Here is an 18,389-nt window from a genome sequence, read left to right on the forward strand (position 1 = left end):
AGGGTGTCTCCTCAACCATTGTGTCCATCGGACACGCAAGCTCAGCACCAAACATGGCCTTACCCGCTGCCACCTCATCATCTTCTTCCCTCGCCTTACCATCTATCACTGGAATATTGTCTTCCTCAACACTGCAACAGGTTGCAAGAGAATTGGCCTCGTACATGCCATTATGGTACAGGTTACTGAGATCTGGTTGGAAGTCTTCGCACACAAAGATCTTATGATCTTCACCATTGCAGTCCAAAGTTAAAGATTTAGCAATAAACTCCATATTTGTAGTGGCTATCCTAATCCTGGCGTGGGAGAATGATTTTGGCTCACACAAGTCTCCCTCAATGCTGAGTACCGAGCCCCATAAACGACCAATCTTGGTGAGAGTACTGTTATTCCAAACATGTAAGGGTATCCCACAGCATTTGAGCCATACACATCGTTCTTGGACAAAATGATTTCCAGATTTGAGCGCTGCCACAAACTGACTCAGATCCTTAAACCAAGCTTTGAGATTGTCGATGTTTGATGCCAACTCCTCCTGAGTGTTAAAAGTTAATATTACATCTCTTCCACCCCCATGCCTAACCAAAATATGCTCCAGACCTTTCTCCTTCAATGCTTCACGAACACTGTGTATGGAGTGTTCTGTATTCAGGCGGATAATGGCACTCTCATAGAGCCAACCGTTACCCTCTTCAGTGACTTTGATGGAGGTGTTCGAATTCACCCCTTGCACAACATCAGCAAAGGATCTCTGGCAAGCAAATGGATTATGTCCTCTGGATCTGTTTGCTTCAATAGTTCTCCGGATGAACTGTGGTTTCATAAGTTCTGGATTCCGCCTGTTATTCTCCTCCCTCTTTCTTCTATCAAGAGTTGCAGCTTTGACTTCTAGAACTTTGTCATCCACCAGAAGACTGTTGGCTTTTTGAATGGCTATATCAGCTGCTACATTACAATCGAACCTCACAAATCCGAACCTAGAATGTGACACTACTCGTCTTTTGGAAGGAATGAATACATCCTTGACTATGCCAAATTTTGTGAAGAACTTGAACAATGATTTAGCATCCATTTTTGATGGTATATGATCCACAAAAACAGAGAAGAGTCCATGCGATGCTTCTATGCCTTTCCTTCTTCCACCTTTCCATTGATTTACTACCGGAATCCATCCTCCTTTTCTTTGTTGCTCAATAAAACTTACATATCTTTGACATATTTAACTCGCATAATAACTTATCTAAATAATAATAATTAAAAACAAATAGAAACCACAGATAAATTAAATTTAAAAAAATAGAAACCTGCAACTCCTTCCAAAACAAATTGGAAAAAAAAATAGAAACCACACAAAAATAAAGAAGATAAGAATTTAGATACGGATCTCAAAAAGATATAATGATATTAGAATTTGAATTATAATTTAGTAATATAATTATCTATTTTTTTGTATATCTATAAAAATTTGAAATCACCTAATGGGACAAATTAATCAATTTTCTAAAATTATTGATTTTTCAATTTATAAAATAGATTAAAAAAACTTGATTTATTTATTTAATTATTTTAGAAATAATAATTATCCCGTAATTTATGAATTTCAAATGAAAAGATAACAAAAATATTTCATAATCTCTCCATCCTAATCTCTCTCACGGATTTCCAAAAAAAATTAAAACTTGCCTTCCTTCTCCCTTCTCCAAAAAATTAGATAATATTTTTCATGAAAGTTCTGGGTATCTATCTTTATCTTATATATTAGATCATAACATAATAAAATAAAATAAAAACAAAAAAACAGATATACAAACAAATAAAATTAATAAATTCGATTTTTATTTATTCAGTTAAAATCTTTCTTTTGCATCTCAATATCCAATTTTAAATTTTAAAAATCTTTGAAGTTTATCTAAACAAATCTAATTTGAAAATATCTCTCACCATCATACTTTAAATCAATAAAACTCACATGTGTATAACATATCTAACTCACATCATAACTTACCTAAATAATAATAATTAAAAAAAAATTGAAACCACAAATAAATTAAATTATAAAAAAAATAGCAACACACAACACCATCTTAAATAAATTGAAAAAAAAAATCAAATAGAGACCACACACAAAATAAAAAAGATAAGAATTTAGATATGGATTTTAAAAAAATATGGCAATATCTAAATTTGAATTATGATTTAGTAATATAATTATCTATTTTTCTGATGTATATCCACCAAAATTTTAAATCACTTAATGGGACAAATTAATCAATTTTTAAGTCTTATTTAAAGAATAATTTGATTAGTCATCTCAACTCCTAGACTAAGTTGTTGGAGGTAGCATTCTCCCACTGCATAAATTTATTTGTTTTTTAATTTTATTTTTTCCCTGTGTGATTCTCTTTTTCTGCTGTTGGTTTAGTTTTAGTTCCGATTTTAGTGAGGTTTATGTGTTTGTTTACAGGTTTATATGGTGGAAAAGAATTATTGGTGATTATGGTTGCAATCGAGTATCTATGTCCGTTTTGTGCCAATGATTTTGATCAGATTTTGTTTTCTTCAGTGAAGACCATAGAAGTGAAATAAAAAAAAATGGGTATCAAATTTTTTATTTTTCATTTGTCATTTTATTTTATTGAAAATGTGAAAATTTATTAAGAATTTCAGATTTTACTATATCATTAGATTTTTGTATAATTAGATAAATTTAAAACTTTTAAATATCATTATGTTCTTTATTTTTATCCTCTTTCTATCTCATTATATCATTACTGCTATTTGTTAGTTTGTTAATTATAATTCAATTAATTGAGAATGAAAGTTTAATATAACTTTTCATATATATTATAGTTAATTTGTTACAATTATAATTGTATGTAATAGCATAATATATAGGGATAATTTCTAAATATAATTTCTATTTTTTTTATGTGATTAAAATAGTCCATCTTAAATAGTATATAGAAGAGTTAGATGATTTTTTTTATCTCTAAAAAACCCAATCTATTTTTTTTTTACTTTTTAATTTTTTAAATTGAAACATCAATTGTTTATGTCTATAAAATAAAACTAATAAACACATATCCAAAAGCTACACATTTTTTTTCTTTTTCTTTTTCTTTTTCTTTTTTTAATATGCAAGATAGTTACAAATGGAAAATGTTTGACGCTTCAAAACTTTTTCCATAATCCGACTTTTTTAGACACACCTAACATAAATACACTTAAAAAGTATAATATTTGTGAGAAAATCTTTTAAAAATACACTAAATACCAAAAAATACAGAAATAGTACATTTTTCATATTTTTGTGTATTTATTAATTTTTAAAATATTTTTTCATAAATATTTTATTATTTAGATACATCTAATTAAGGCGCATCTAAACAAGTAAAAAAACGCTTAAAATTTGAAAAATATTCACTAAAAACAAAAAAATACAAAAAATAAAAAATTCAATTTTCAAAAAATTAAAACGAAACACACTTGTTTTTCCGTCAAAATTGGTGAAAAGAAAAAAAAAATTGGAATAAGAATGAAAGTTCTTTTAAAAATTGATAAAATTTAATGAAACAATTAAAGTAATTGATATTAAATCAAAATTTTTATTCAAGTTTAAAATCAAATTAGATAAAAAAAAATTAAAAGAAAATGATGAAAGTTTGAAAATATTTTGAAACATTCTTATTCTTAAAGATTACAAATCTATGTGTGTATTATATTCATATTGTATTTTTAGTTATGAAATTGAAATCAAAATAAATGTAACTTAAACTATTGGATTAATAATAGAAACATCATATTGATTATTGTTAAATATCACTTCACTTTACATTTAATAATAAAATTGTATATTTGCCTTAATTATAACTTTTAAATTTGTATATTTTCATAATAAGAGAGGTATGAAATAACGCATTTAATTTTAGTTAATCAGGTTTAAATTTTTTTAATACAAATTATCAAAATTGCACTAAATAGATTTAAATATATATTTTTTTAAAATTTTTTTAAACTAATAATTTAAAAAGTTATAAACATAAAAATTAACTTATAAATTTCATGTATACCACAAAATAAAATATTAAATTATTTCAAGATAATTATAATGATTTTTTTTTTAAATTTATAAAGTTGCGTGCATGATAAGGGTTACCACTAGTATATTATATAAGCAATTGGAGATTTACAATAAGAAACCATGTGGGAGTTCCAAAATCTCATTGCAAATTTTTTATTTTTTTAATTTAAAAAATAATTATTGGCTAAATTATTTACAAAAAAATCTAAAAAGATTTCTTTGAACACTCCACTTAATACTAGTTTTATCTATACTCATAATATTATCACACCTAAGTGCACACTCACCTAATTTTGCACACCCTCTCTTCTTCTTTTCTTAGTAAACGATCAATAATTGAGAGATGATTGAGAATAACAAATGATTGAGAGACGAATCGATTTCTCTCTATTTTTCTTCTCTAATAAATGATGGTCTCCTTCTTCTTGTCATCTTGAACGATAGTATCTCAATCGGAAATCTCTTTGACGATGGTATCTCAGTCGGAAATCTCTTTGACGGTCTCTTTCTTTTTCTCTCAAGCAACCTTTAACTCCCCATCACATATTATTCTTTTTTTTTTATTTCAAGGTAAAACCCTCGATACAAGAGGTTTTAGAGGGAAAAACCCTCAGAAAAAATAAAAATAGGGCAAAATCCTACAAAAATGAAAACGTTTGGCATTCCAGTGCCAAACAAAATGTTTATGTTCAGCATTGTATTGCTGAACTAAATATTTTTGTTCAGCACTGTATTACTGAATAGAACTTTAATAGTTGGTAAACCAGTACTGAACCAAAAATGACCCAGAATCGTAAATACAAGATAGATAAACTTACCAATGCAATACCAACCTCATCAGAGTTGTTGTCATCCTCCTTCATTGCTCTATAATTATCAACGAATGGTAAAGACGACCACAAATGTAGAAACTTGGAATCTATAATAAGATTGTTTGAAATGTTAACTGATTTGGAATGCCGAACACATTTGAAACCACCGAATAAAACCTTAATTGATTAAGCGGTTCAAATATTTTTCACTGAAGTTGAATACTTGGGTTTTGGATGGTGATGAAGAAGAATACGATTAGGGTTTAGATTGGTAATGAATATGCATAGATGAGGATGGTGGTGGGTGTACAATATTATAGAGTGTTATTCTAATTGTTTTCATTTGGTGGGTAGGTCTTCCATTAAAAGTTGTCTTTTAATATAATTTTACTTTAGGATATAATTGTAATTAAAAAAAATTAAGAATTTGAGGGTCCAAAGAAATTAAGTATATTCAAATAGCAACGCTCATTATATAAGCAAAAAGAGATTTATAATGAGAACTGTATGGGGAGGAAATAATTCTCCTCGTATAATCCTGTTGACCAATTCCACGCTCCTTCGTACGACGTCGCTTTATCACCTGAAAACACAAACGTGAGCTAGCCGGCGGGTGTGTGCCGGAAACCTCTCCGATGCCTAAGTCAGTAAGTTTGACAAATAGACAAAGTTTTATGTTCTCAGAAAGAATTACGTTCAATTACCTCCTCCAAGGTGATGCTTGTGGGCTTTTATCAGTTTTCCGTGGCACAATCCTAGTAGGACTTATACTTCTCCATGCAGAGTCCTCCTAGGATTCATTCTCCTAAGGATAATGCTTATCCTTTTACACCCTCCCCCACTGCTTAAACCAAGTGGGATGGTTTTCTCCATGGCCGAATTACTATTTGACCGAAGTAACATTAGCTATGCCAAGCCACAAAGTGGGCCGTACTAACAGTAGTTTGGTTTTTCTTCATGCTACACCATATCTCGGTTCTCTCATACACGAACCGTGGTATGCTTGGACCGATCTACTGAGTAGCTACATTCCGACCGACCTACCCTGAATTCATCATGACCGGACTACCTTTCTTGGGACCGTACTAACTCAAGTTGTCCAAACCGAAGCAGCTTTACGATTCCTTAGCCGAAGTAACTTCATCTCTTTTGACCGTAGTAAGTCAACATCTCGGAATAAATCTATCGTTCTTGAACCGGAGTAACTTTAACAGCTTGGGCCGGAGTATCTTTTATCTCTCCTGGGCCGGAATAACCTTGCGGCCTTTTCACCAAGTCCTTGGTGCTTTGGGCCACGAAGCCCACCACATAGCTCGGCCCAATTTTTACCAAAAATTACCCTCTCAATTGCCCCTTAATTCCATCTGCATTGCATGATTGGGATTACCAGTCCACCAGCCGAGCTGGCGCCTGTTTTAAGCTTTTCCAGCCGAACTAAAAATACTTTAGCCTCTCCAGCCGTGCTAAAAACTCTCGAACTTTTAAGCCAAGCTAAATTTTACTTCGGGCTCCGTTTTGTCCGGTAAAAAACGTCTCTTCAATCATAGCGTCTGTAACGCTTCCCATTCCAGTGACACGTGGCAGGCTCTGATAAGCCGTGGCCAACTGTTACGCCGCCCTGCAGAAATTTCGTACAATTCCCGCCTCTTTTTGCCGCCTTTTTCTCTCCCTTCTTTCACAAAACAACCTTTCTTTTTCTTGAATCACTTCACCTTTCATTCTTCACTTTCTCTTCTCCTCTGTTTCCTGAGCTTTTGAGCTTTGAGCTTGTTGTGTTCGTGCCTCTATTGCTGCCATTGCCTCCATCTCTTAGCTTCTCTCTTACTCGGGTAAGCAAGCGTATCCTTCTTGCTCTTTTGCCTGTGTTATCATCTGTTTCTGTTTTGTATGTTTTTTTGAAAACACTTTTCTCCATTTGTTGCTTTGCTTTCGTACTTTTATGAAAAAACCAGTAGAACTCCATGTGTGTATGAACTATTATGTAGAAAACCACTCTTAGATCCAAAATCACATAGCAACCGAACTAGGATCCTGTTTGCCCCCAAATAGATAGATCTTTGTAGTCAATAACCGAACTAGAACTTGAAAGTTTCAAAGGGGTTACCAGTCTAACTCGCTTTAGCCGAAATAAGATCACCAAGTTTTGAATATAGCAAACTAGGAACCTCGGTGGTCAACCGAACTAAGCTTTTGGGGCCAAGTCGGCTCTCTTGGTTCCTAAACCGAACTCAGAAAGCCGCCCCCAGAGGCTTAACCGAAGTAACTCTATTCACATTGCAGCCGATTTAGGCCTTGGGGCTAAACCAGCTCTCTTAGTCTTTTAGACCGAACTCAGAAAGCTGCCCCTAGACGTTAAACCGGTCTACCGAGCAAACTGCTCAAACCGAGCTGCCAAACCTTTTGATGAACCGAGATAGAACCAGTTAATTTGAGGCCGAAGTAGGGCTCTTATACCTTGCTTTTAAATTGTAGCACGGTCCATTGATCAGTGCTTTAACCCCCTCTGTTTTTTACTTTGCAGACTTAGGTTACCCAGGCACTCCTGTGTGCGCTCAACCGAGTTACTGAGCACGATTTTTGCACCGAAATAACTTATCCATAAATTATACAACAAATGGGTAAGTATAGGTATTTAGTTGAGACCCCTGGTAGGATGGCCGAGTTCAGGAAGGACTATAACATACCGGATGACGTCCATTTGACTTTGGCAAAAAAGAACGTTATTCCATGGGACAACGAAGGTTTTGTCCCCTTTACCCTACAATCCATAATAGAAACCGGACTACGGTTTCCTGTCCAACCATTGATCTGTGAGTTCCTTAGGCAAACTAGGCTATGCCCTACCCAACTGTCCACCAATACATACCGTATTATTATGGGAATAGCCGCACTAAACCACCAAACCGGATTAAACCTTGGCCTTGCCGAAATATTCCATCAATATTCAATCGGCTCGAAAGATGCTGGGTGGGTCTATTACTTAGGATCCGCCGCCGCCGAGAGAAGATAGTTAAACACACACCAGACAAAGATCTTAATGACGATGATTTCTTCTGGGTCTCTGGGAACTTTGAGGATTTTCAAGCTCAAATTCCTGGCCGACCTATAAATTGGAAAATGGGCGAGCCTGGTAATTTAACTTCGGTCTTGTTCCTTGTATGTTATCTCGGTTTTTTTAGTCTATTGACCGAACTAACACTTCTCTTTTTTTGCAGATTTCGCCCACCTCCGTTCCCTGTATAGCTATCCCAATCTTGCGGTTTTGCGAGCCGCACTACGGATTAAAGAACGAGGTTGGGCCAAGCTTCTAAATTTTGAACCGACCTACCGATATAGCGGTCGCCGAAAAGCAAGAGTAACCGATTTCCTACTTGAGGAAGCACCAGAACCGGACCCAACCTTGCCAGAAATACGACTTGTCCCATTAACTGCTGAAGAAGAGATGGCAAAGAGAAGCAGAGTTAGGGCCCTTCTGACCTCGACAACCAGAGCCGAAGTACCAGCGACGATTGAGGAGCAGCCTGCCGTTGTGGCCCTCCCCTCTCAACGGCCTTCTTCATCTCGCCCCTCCAAACGCGCCCGATCTACATCGACCGAACAGCCACTTGTTGATGAGGTTGAATCCATCCCCCGAAGTCCTCAACCTTCCCCCCAACCGGAGCAAACTGACCGAGCTGAATCTCCAAAGTGGGCTCCGCCGCTGACCTTCAACGACCGAGACATCAAAGCTACTGACTCGGTCGTGGCTGAAAAAGACCACCAATTGGCCTTTAACTTGGCCAAAAGTGTGTGCCTTCCCAAGGACATGGAGCACCACTTGAAGCAACTGAACACCGAAATGAAGTCAATTCAGTCTGCTTCCAAGTCCATGATCTTGGTAAGTAGCTCTGTCTGTTTTTTCTGTCTAAATTTTTCCAACTTTTACTTCGGCTGAAAAGAAATCTTTGTTTTGCCAGGCCTTGCAAAAGAACAATATTACATACAAGAAAGTCCAAGAACTAAGAAAAACTACAAGGCAAGCAATGGCGGAAGCTGAGGCCAAGGCGGCCGAACTAGCGGAGGCCGAAAGGAAACTGACCGAGCTTCAAGCAGAGAACGGTCGACTTGCCGATCTGGTTAGTTCGGCTGAAGCGGAGAGGCAAAAAGCGGCCATTGTAATGAAAGACAAATATCTGCGTGAGCTGCTAAAGCTAGAAAAGAGAAAGGATACCGAAATAAGCCAACTAAAAAAGGGTGCGGAGGTAGCCGAAAAAGAGGGTTACAAGCAGGGCTACAAGAAGGCGGAGGAAGCCTATGTGAAACAGTGTGATGCTGCCCAGGAGTTGTTCTTCAAATGTGGCTGAAGGGCGGCTGTTGAGCAGCTCGGTCATGACCAACAGACCGAGGTCTTCAACCCTCCAGACTACTTCATACCGAAGTCCCTTGCGGAGTATGCCGATACCCTGCAGCAAGAGTTTCTGGAAGACTCAGGTTCCGATGACTCCTCTTCTGAAGATACTCCGGTCGATAATGTGGACCAGCCAGTTCGGTCGGTGCCCACTGTTGAAGACCTAACTGTTGATCTTCCCAGTCAGACCGTGGTTCCAGCCGAAGTGACTCTCCCCGTTGTGAATGAGCTCCCTCCAGAAGCCGGTCTTCAGGTTGGTGGTGACGCAGGTTTTGATGCTGATATTGAAGAACTTTTTTCCTGATTTTGTACTTTTTTTTCTTTGTAACCGAACTATGCCCCTTTGTATTGACTTTTGTTTTGAATGAAAATTTTACGCAACTCTTACTCCGGTTTTGATTTGTATGTCTGCACTTTGTAATGTCTTCTATTACTCCAACTATTATTTCGGTTTTAGATGGTTAAACTATACTTGCCAGCCAACCACTCCTTAGTCGATATGCTTACTTCGGCTGAGGAGTACAAAGTGTTGTTTTATTCCGGCCAACCACTCTTCAGCCATGCACTTACTTTGGCTGAAGAGTAACAAGAGTTGGTTTATTCCAGCCAACCACTCTTCGGCCATACCCTTACTTCGGCTGAAGAGTAACAAGTGTTGGTTTATTCCAGCCAACCACTCTTCAGCCATACACTTACTTCGGCTGAAGAGTAACAAGTGTTGGTTTATTCCAGCCAACCACTCTTCAGCCTTGCACTTACTTCGGCTGCAGAGTAACAAGTCTTGGTTTATTCCAGCCAACCACTCTTTAGCCTTGCAGTTACTTCGGCTGAAGAGTAACAAGTGTTGGTTTATTCCAGCCAACCATTCTTCAGCCATGCACTTACTTCGGCTGAAAGAGTAACAAGTGTTGGTTTATTCCAGCCAACCACTCTTCAGCCATGCACTTACTTCGGCTGAAAGAGTAACAAGTGTTGGTTTATTCCAGCCAACCACCCTTCAGCCATATACTTACTTCGGCTGAAGAGTAACAAGTGTTGGTTTATTCCAACCAACCACTCCTTAGCCATGCACTTACTTTGGCTGAGGAGTAACAAGAGTTGGTTTATTCCAGCCAACTATTGAAGTTAGTTTTTCCAGCTAACTTATAGTATTTGGTTATTCCGACCAAATGTCCTGCAGCCTAGATCCTTATCCTGGGCTTAGGAAGGGTGTTGGTTTAATCCAGCCAACCTCTGAGTTAGTTTTTCCAGCTAACTTAGAATAGAACGCTTGCAATATACTTAAGTCTTGAAAGCTAACTTTTACAAAGAGTAATTTGTGCTAAAAAGAATTTCGTATTTTATTGAAAGAAGAAAAAAATTACACATGTTTGAAAAAAGAAGAGCTAAAAGTAAAATAACTTGAGATTGGCCGTATTCCATGGCCTAGGGATTGCCTTGCCATCCTTGTCTTCTAGGTGGTATGCCCCTTTGCCTGCTAACCCAACCACCTTATAAGGACCTTCCCAATTTGGGCCTAACTTGCCGTCTCCTGGGATCAAGGTGTTTCCCATTACTTTGCGTAGTACCCAATCCCCAATCTTGAATTGTCTTGGATGCACCTTTTTGCTGTATTTTCTGATTAACTCTCGTTGGTATGAGGCGATGTGGACTAGCGCTCTTTCTCTTCTTTCTTCTGCAAGGTTGAGTTCTAAGGCTATGGCTTCTCCATTTAAGTCTGGATCAAAATTTTCGCTTCGAATTGTGGGGAGGCCAACTTCTAGTGGGATTACTGCTTCCATTCCATAGGCCAAAGAGAATGGTGTTTCTCCAGTTGATCGCCGAGGCGTGGTGCGGTAAGCCCATAAGACGTGAGGAAGTTCATCTGCCCACTTGCCTTTTGCTTTCTCTAGCCTTTTCTTTAGTCCATCCAAGACGACTTTATTTGATGCTTCAGCTTGCCCATTTGCTTGAGGATATGCCGGTGTAAAATTGTAGAATTCTATCTTGTATTCTTCACAAAAGCTTCTAAAGATTCTGCCGTCGAACTGAGTTCCATTGTCTGAGATCAGTGTTTTTGGTATACCGAACCGAGTGATGATATTCTGCCAAACAAACTTCTTCACGTCTTTTTCTTTGATTGATGCCAATGCTTCTGCTTCCACCCACTTTGTGAAGTAGTCTGTTGCTGCGAGAAAGAATTTTCTGCCCCCGGGCGCTGTTGGAAGTGGTCCTACTATGTCCAAGCCCCACATTGCGAAAGGCCATGGGCTAGTTAAGGGTAGGAGTTCTCTTGCTGGTTGATGTATTTGGTGTGCGAATTTCTGGCATTTTTCACACTTCTTCACATATTTCTCTGAGTCTGCTTGCATATATGGCCACCAATATCCTTGCGAAATAGCCCTGTAAGCGAGCGACCTTCCCCCTTGATGACTTCCACACACCCCTTCGTGTATTTCAAACAGGAATGCTTCTACTTTGCTGGGATGAACGCACTTGAGGTAAGGCCCAGAGAACGACTTCTTGTATAATGCCAAAGATGGAGATAGCCAAAATCGCTGCGACTTTGCCCTTATTCTGTTGGCTTCTTTTTTCTCTTCTGGTAGGATGCCGTCTTTTAGGAATAGGATGATGGGATCCATCCAAGAAGGGCCTAATTCTGTGCAACATACTTCTTCTGCTTCGGGGTCTTCTATGCTTGGTCTTGGTAAGAAGTCGATGAGTAATGGATAAGGGATTGATGTATCTGCCAGTGAGGCAAGGCCTGCTAGCTCGTCCGATCGGCTGTTTTCCTCCCTGCCAATTTGTTCTATCCTTACCACATCAAACTTCTTGATTTCTGTTTTGACTAACTCTTGGTACTTGGCCATTCTGTCGTCCTTTGCTTCGTATTCGCCAGAAATTTGGTTTACCACCAGCAGAGAGTCACTGTATACCATTAGTTCGGTTGCTTTCATGAAGTGTGCTGACTTAAGTCCTGCGAGAAGTGCCTCATACTCTGCTTCATTGTTGGATGTTGGGAAGCCAAGGTTGATTGCTTGCTCCACAACCAGGCCGTCTGGTGAGATGAGGACTATGCCAAGCCCTGCGCCATGTTGGTTGGATGCTCCGTCCACAAAGAGCTTCCACATCTCTCCAACGAATAATTTCCAGCAAGTGGAAGGATCAGATGATGCCGTGAGGTCTAGAATGGTGTTTTCTTCAAGGTCCATGTTGGCTATCTGTCCTTCGTCCTCTGTTTGAACTGTTGGTGAGCCTTTGTTTGTCTCTTCCTTGTTGTCCTTAGTGTGGTTTGCCTTGGTGCTTGATTGACTACCTTCTACTAGGGGTTGTGCTATCCCGGCGTCAACTTCCGTCCCTAGTTCGGTTGTGTCAGTTAGGTCGACTAGGCAAATATGATGACTTCCAGGAGTAAATTCTGCGACGAAGTCTGCCAAGGATTGGGCTTTTATTGCGGTTTTAGGTTGGAATTTGATGTCGAATTGTCCCAACTCTACTGCCCACTTCAAAATTCGCCCACTAAAGTTCGCCCTTTCAAACAGAGCTTTTAATGGAAAGGCTGTGAGGACGACTATGGTGTGGGCGTGAAAGTAATGCGCCAATTTTCTGGATGCCATCATTAATGCTAATGCTAGTTTCTCCAAGGGCAAGTACCTCGTTTCGGCTCCCAACAATGTCTTGCTGACATAAAAGATGGGCAAGTGTTGTATTCCTTCTGCACGAACCAACACTGCACTGACTGCGTGCTGAGAGACTGCCAGGTACAAAAAGAGTTCTTCACCAGGTACTGGAGTAACGAGTAGTGATGGGGAAGACATGTACTCCTTCAAGCTTTCCAGAGCTCGGTCGCATTCCTCATCCCATTCAAACTTGGCCTTTAAAGCTTGGAAGAATGGTCGTAGTCTGTCTGATGACCTGCTTATGAACCGGTTGAGTGCAGCCGCCATGCCAGTGAGATGTTGCACTTCTTTGACTGAGTTTGGTCTCTCCAACTCCTGGATTGCTTTAATCTGAGAGGGGTCTGCTTCTATACCTCGGTTGGTCACCAAGAAGCCCAAGAATTTGCCAGATCCAACTCCGAATGCGCATTTGGACGCATTAAGGCGCAACTTGTGTTTCTTCAGGATCTGGAACATCTCGCCTAGATCTTTAAGATGGTAATTCTCATCCTTGCTTTTGACCACCATATCGTCGATGTAAGCCTCCATTGTTCTGCCTAACAATGGTTCAAACATCTTAGTGACCATCCTTTGGAATGTCGCCCCTGCGTTCTTTAGGCCAAACGGCATGACCTTGTAGCAATATAACCCCCTTGGAGTTGTGAAGGATGTGACCTCCTGGTCTGGTTCATGCATGGCGATCTGGTGGTAGCCTCTGTACGCATCCAGAAAGCTAAGTCGGTTATGTCCTGCCGTTAGGTCCACCAGTTGATCTATCCTTGGTAGAGGAAAGCTATCTTTTGGGCATGCCTTGTTGACTGTTTTGTAGTCGACGCAGACACGCCATTTACCATTCTTTTTTGGCACTACAACTGTGTTGGAGATCCATCTTGGGTAGTGCACTTCTCTTATTGCTCCTGCCTCCAGCAGGTTGCCTACCTCTTCTGCCACTATTTCGGCGTGGTGGAGTGCCGACCTGCGTGTGCGTTGAATGACTGGTCTGGCGGTTGGGTGGACATTGAGTTGGTGACTGATGAAGTTTGGGTCAATACCTGGCATGTCGTAGGGTGTCCAGGCAAACACTTCGATATTAGAGGTCAAGAATTCCAAGACCTCTAATCTCTCAGTGCTGGACAACGATGAGCCAAGCAAGAAGAACTTATCCGGGTTCTTCTCATCTATTTTTACCTCCACCAAATCCTCCACCGCTTTCTGATCGGCCTCTTTGCCGACGTCTGCGAATAGTTCATTACTTTCTGGTTCTTCCACCAAATGAACGTATCCCTTGGCAGCTCGGCTTCCATTCGCTGTGGTGAAGCATTGTTTTGACATGATCTGATCGCCATAGACTTCTTCAATTATGCCGGTGTCGTTGGGGAACCGCATTACCTGATGGTATGACGACGCTACCGACCGCATGGCATGCAGCCATGTTCTGCCCAGGATGATGTTGTATGTGGAGGGGACTTTTAATACCCAGAACTCCACTTGTTTTGTTACACTCCCTGCTCTGACTGGAAGGATTATTTTGCCGACAGGCCACTCTGGCATGGAGTTGAATCCAATCAGGGGAGAAACTGCAGGCGCCAAGTCTTTGTCTTGCAGCTTCAGTTGTTTGAATGTGTCGTAGTACATGATCTCGCATGAACTACCTTGGTCAATCAGAATCCGCTTGACGTCAAAATCCTTGACTCGGAGAGTGACGACCAAGGCATCATTATGGGGGCAATATATTCGATCCAAGTCCTTATCTGAAAAGGACATGACATTTGTTGCCTCTGTCTTCCCCTTCTTGGCGGCAGGTTGGGCACTTAACACTTCCCTAAAGTGCTCAGCCTTCTTTATCGATCCCCTGAGCTCGCATACACGCTCAGGTTCAAAGACTCCATGTATTACATTGATGATGCCTTGTGGTGGGGCGTCAATTGGCATTCTGTTGGGATGATTATTATGATCTTGGGGGGCTGGCTGCGTCCCTCCTTCAATGTATTCGTCCAAGTGGCCTGCTGCCACCAATTCTTCCAAGTGCTGTCTTAGTGGCGTGCAATTCTCAGTTCGGTGCCCCTTTTCTTTGTGGAAGGTGCACCGTGATCTGTCATCGTAATTTTTCTGACCTTCCCCTAACTTGGCTGGCCACTTGACAAAAGGCTCGTCTTTTATTTCGCTCAGAATCCGATATATTGGTTTTTTGAACACCGTTGTTATGGCAGTGCGGATTCTCAACCATCTTTTGTCTGGGTCTTCACTGTTATCTCGTCTGCCACGCCCGTTTTTGTTCTGCCTATCTACTGTATTGACCTTTGCTGAGGCCTTCTTTTCTGGCACCGTGGTTGCACTAGATTTTGCTTTTGCACGTGCGCCATCCTCTTCTACCCGGATGTGCTGATGCACTCTTTCCATCAGGGCCTCCATGGTGAGGGGTGGCGTCATGGTAATCGAATCCCTTAGTCTGTTCCCTACTGGTAGGCCTCTTTTATATTGCGCAATGGCTAGATTGGTGGGGCAGTCTCCAATCTGGTTGAATGTCTCCCAGTAGCGACTGTTGTAAGATTTGAGGGTCTCTTTTTCACCCATGTCGATGGAGAGTAACTGGTCTATCTCCACCGGTGTTTTAGTGTTTGTTCGAAACCTTGTTACGAACGCTTCTGCCAATTGGGCCCAGGAGGCTATGCTGCCCTCTGGGAGCTTTTCGAACCAAGTCAAGCCTAGGTCGCCAAGACTTGACGGGAAGAGTATGCACATTAAGGCCTCGTTTCACCTGTACACAGCCATGACTTGGCGAAAGTGACTTAAGTGTGAATACGGGTCCGTCTTCCCTTCATATATGGTGAATTTCGGCTGAAGGAAGCCTGATGGTAGGGGCGCGTTTTCGATTGCTGGGACAAACGGTGAAGTCTGTAGTCTTGCCAACGCCTTGTCCGTTGGTTCGTAGGCCGGTCGCGGTATCGGCATTCCAACCTCGACGCTTCCATACGTCCGAGGAGCCAACCGTTGTAAGGCTGAAACACGGTGTGGATCCCTCGCCCTAGCGTCCTCCTTGCATCGTGCTTTTTCTTCGAGCACGGTTCGTAAGTCGGATGACCTGGGCAGCTCGGTTTGTCTAGATCTGGTTTGGTGTGAATGTGAAGGCCAATACGTGCTTCCTTCAGTGTATGATCTTTCGGATCTCGTCCTCTCAGACCTGGAGTGACGAGTCCTTGATGATAAGGAATGAGTGTCGCCTGTCCTGAGGCTTCTGCTCTCTCCTTGGGAGGGTGTAGTATTCCTACTACGATTCTCTGAGTGGCGAGGGGGCGTCTTGTGCTTGCGCCCCTCTCCTGTCGCCACCTCTTTAGTCTTCATCTGGCATTTTAATGCTTCCATGTCCGCCGCCATCTTCCGAATTAGTTCATCTTGTTCCTTCACGCGATCTTCCAGGGCTTGTGGATCAATCCTCCTCCTTTGCCTGTCAGGACTTTGAGAGTGACGAGGGCTGCTATTCCGCCTTCCCCTGCCACTCCTCCTGGAGCTATGTTGTTGGGGCTCCAGATCCGCCATAAGAGGGACAGAGGGTAATCCTTCTCGCCTTGCGCCCCCGTCAGGAGTTAGCCCGTCGACGGCGGACTGCGGTAGTTCTTCAATGTGTGCCATTGATTTGAGAAAAAGGAGAAGCTTAGTCAAGAGGTTTTTGTTCTTGTCTGTTCTTCCCACAGACGGCGCCAATTGTACGGGGAGGAAATAATTCTCCTCGTATAATCCTGTGCCGGAAACCTCTCCGATGCCTAAGTCAGTAAGTTTGACAAATAGACAAAGTTTTATGTTCTCAGAAAGAATTACGTTCAATTACCTCCTCCAAGGTGATGCTTGTGGGCTTTTATCAGTTTTCCGTGGCACAATCCTAGTAGGACTTCTACTTCTCCATGCAGAGTCCTCCTAGGATTCATTCTCCTAAGGATAATGCTTATCCTTTTACACCCTCCCCCACTGCTTAAACCAAGTGGGATGGTTTTCTCCATGGCCGAATTACTATTTGACCGAAGTAACATTAGCTATGCCAAGCCACAAAGTGGGCCGTACTAACAGTAGTTTGGTTTTTCTTCATGCTACACCATATCTCGGTTCTCTCATACACGAACTGTGGTATGCTTGGACCGATCTACTGAGTAGCTACATTCCGACCGACCTACCCTGAATTCATCATGACCGGACTACCTTTCTTGGGACCGTACTAACTCAAGTTGTCCAAACCGAAGCAGCTTTACGATTCCTTAGCCGAAGTAACTTCATCTCTTTTGACCGTAGTAAGTCAACATCTCGGAATAAATCTATCGTTCTTGAACCGGAGTAACTTTAACAGCTTGGGCCGGAGTATCTTTTATCTCTCCTGGGCCGGAATAACCTTGCGGCCTTTTCACCAAGTCCTTGGTGCTTTGGGCCACGAAGCCCACCACATAGCTCGGCCCAATTTTTACCAAAAATTACCCTCTCAAGAACCCTTGTCGGAGTTTCAAAATTTCATTCCAAATTTTCTATTTTTTTAATTTAAAAAATAACTATTAGCTAAACTATCTACAAAAAAAACAATCCAAAAACTGTTGAAAAAAAAATCAATTATGCATGAAAAGGACACCTAATTAATCCAATCAACTCTTTTTAAATATATATATATATATATATATAAATCTCTTGATTTATTGTATCTCTTTCCATATCAAGTCACACTCTCTTTTTTCTCTGTATAATAGTCTATAGTTACAATATATTTCACCACCTTCATTAGAAATTATGTAGGAGAAACCATGCCACCATCACCAAAAAACAAAAAACAAAAATTCCCAATTAGAGAACCATCGATTCACATTGGTTGGAAATCGGTTGCATGCAGTGAGGTCGAGCATGGTGACGCTGGCTGAAGGGAATGATATCAACATATTCACATTTGTTGCAATACGATGAGTTTGGCAGCATGTAGATTTTATAATTTATGGATTCACGAGTGCTTTTTAAATCTACATTGTGTGATTAACACTTTACTTTTGCAATGTAAGTGTGACATGTATATCTAGATTATATATACATTTTTTTTATCAGCAAAACGAAAGACTTTATTGATGATAAAACCATACAAAGTATAAAGGATACATCAATAAAGAGGAGCTTGGAGCTAAACAAAGATCCAATCTCCTAGTTTGTGAAAAACCAACAAAGAAAACAAAAGAAAGCAACAGAGCAGAACAAAAGTGCATGAAAGCAGAACAAAAACCAGAACAGAACAACCAAAATAAAGCAGATCAGCAAACTCCAGCAGTGCATCTGCATAAGAACAACACAACAACAGAGCAAAGCTCCAAATATACATACGTATAGTAAAACATGTCCATTCAATTTAATTATATAATTTTTTTGTTAATTTTATATTTTTAGATGTTTTTGAGTTTTTTAACTGGTCTTTCAAATAAAATGCATTAGATTGATTAATTCTATTTATAAGT

The sequence above is a fragment of the Camellia sinensis genome, chromosome 13, assembly GCF_055761805.1.
Source record: "Camellia sinensis isolate YWXY chromosome 13, ASM5576180v1, whole genome shotgun sequence".
NCBI lineage: Eukaryota > Viridiplantae > Streptophyta > Magnoliopsida > Ericales > Theaceae > Camellia > Camellia sinensis.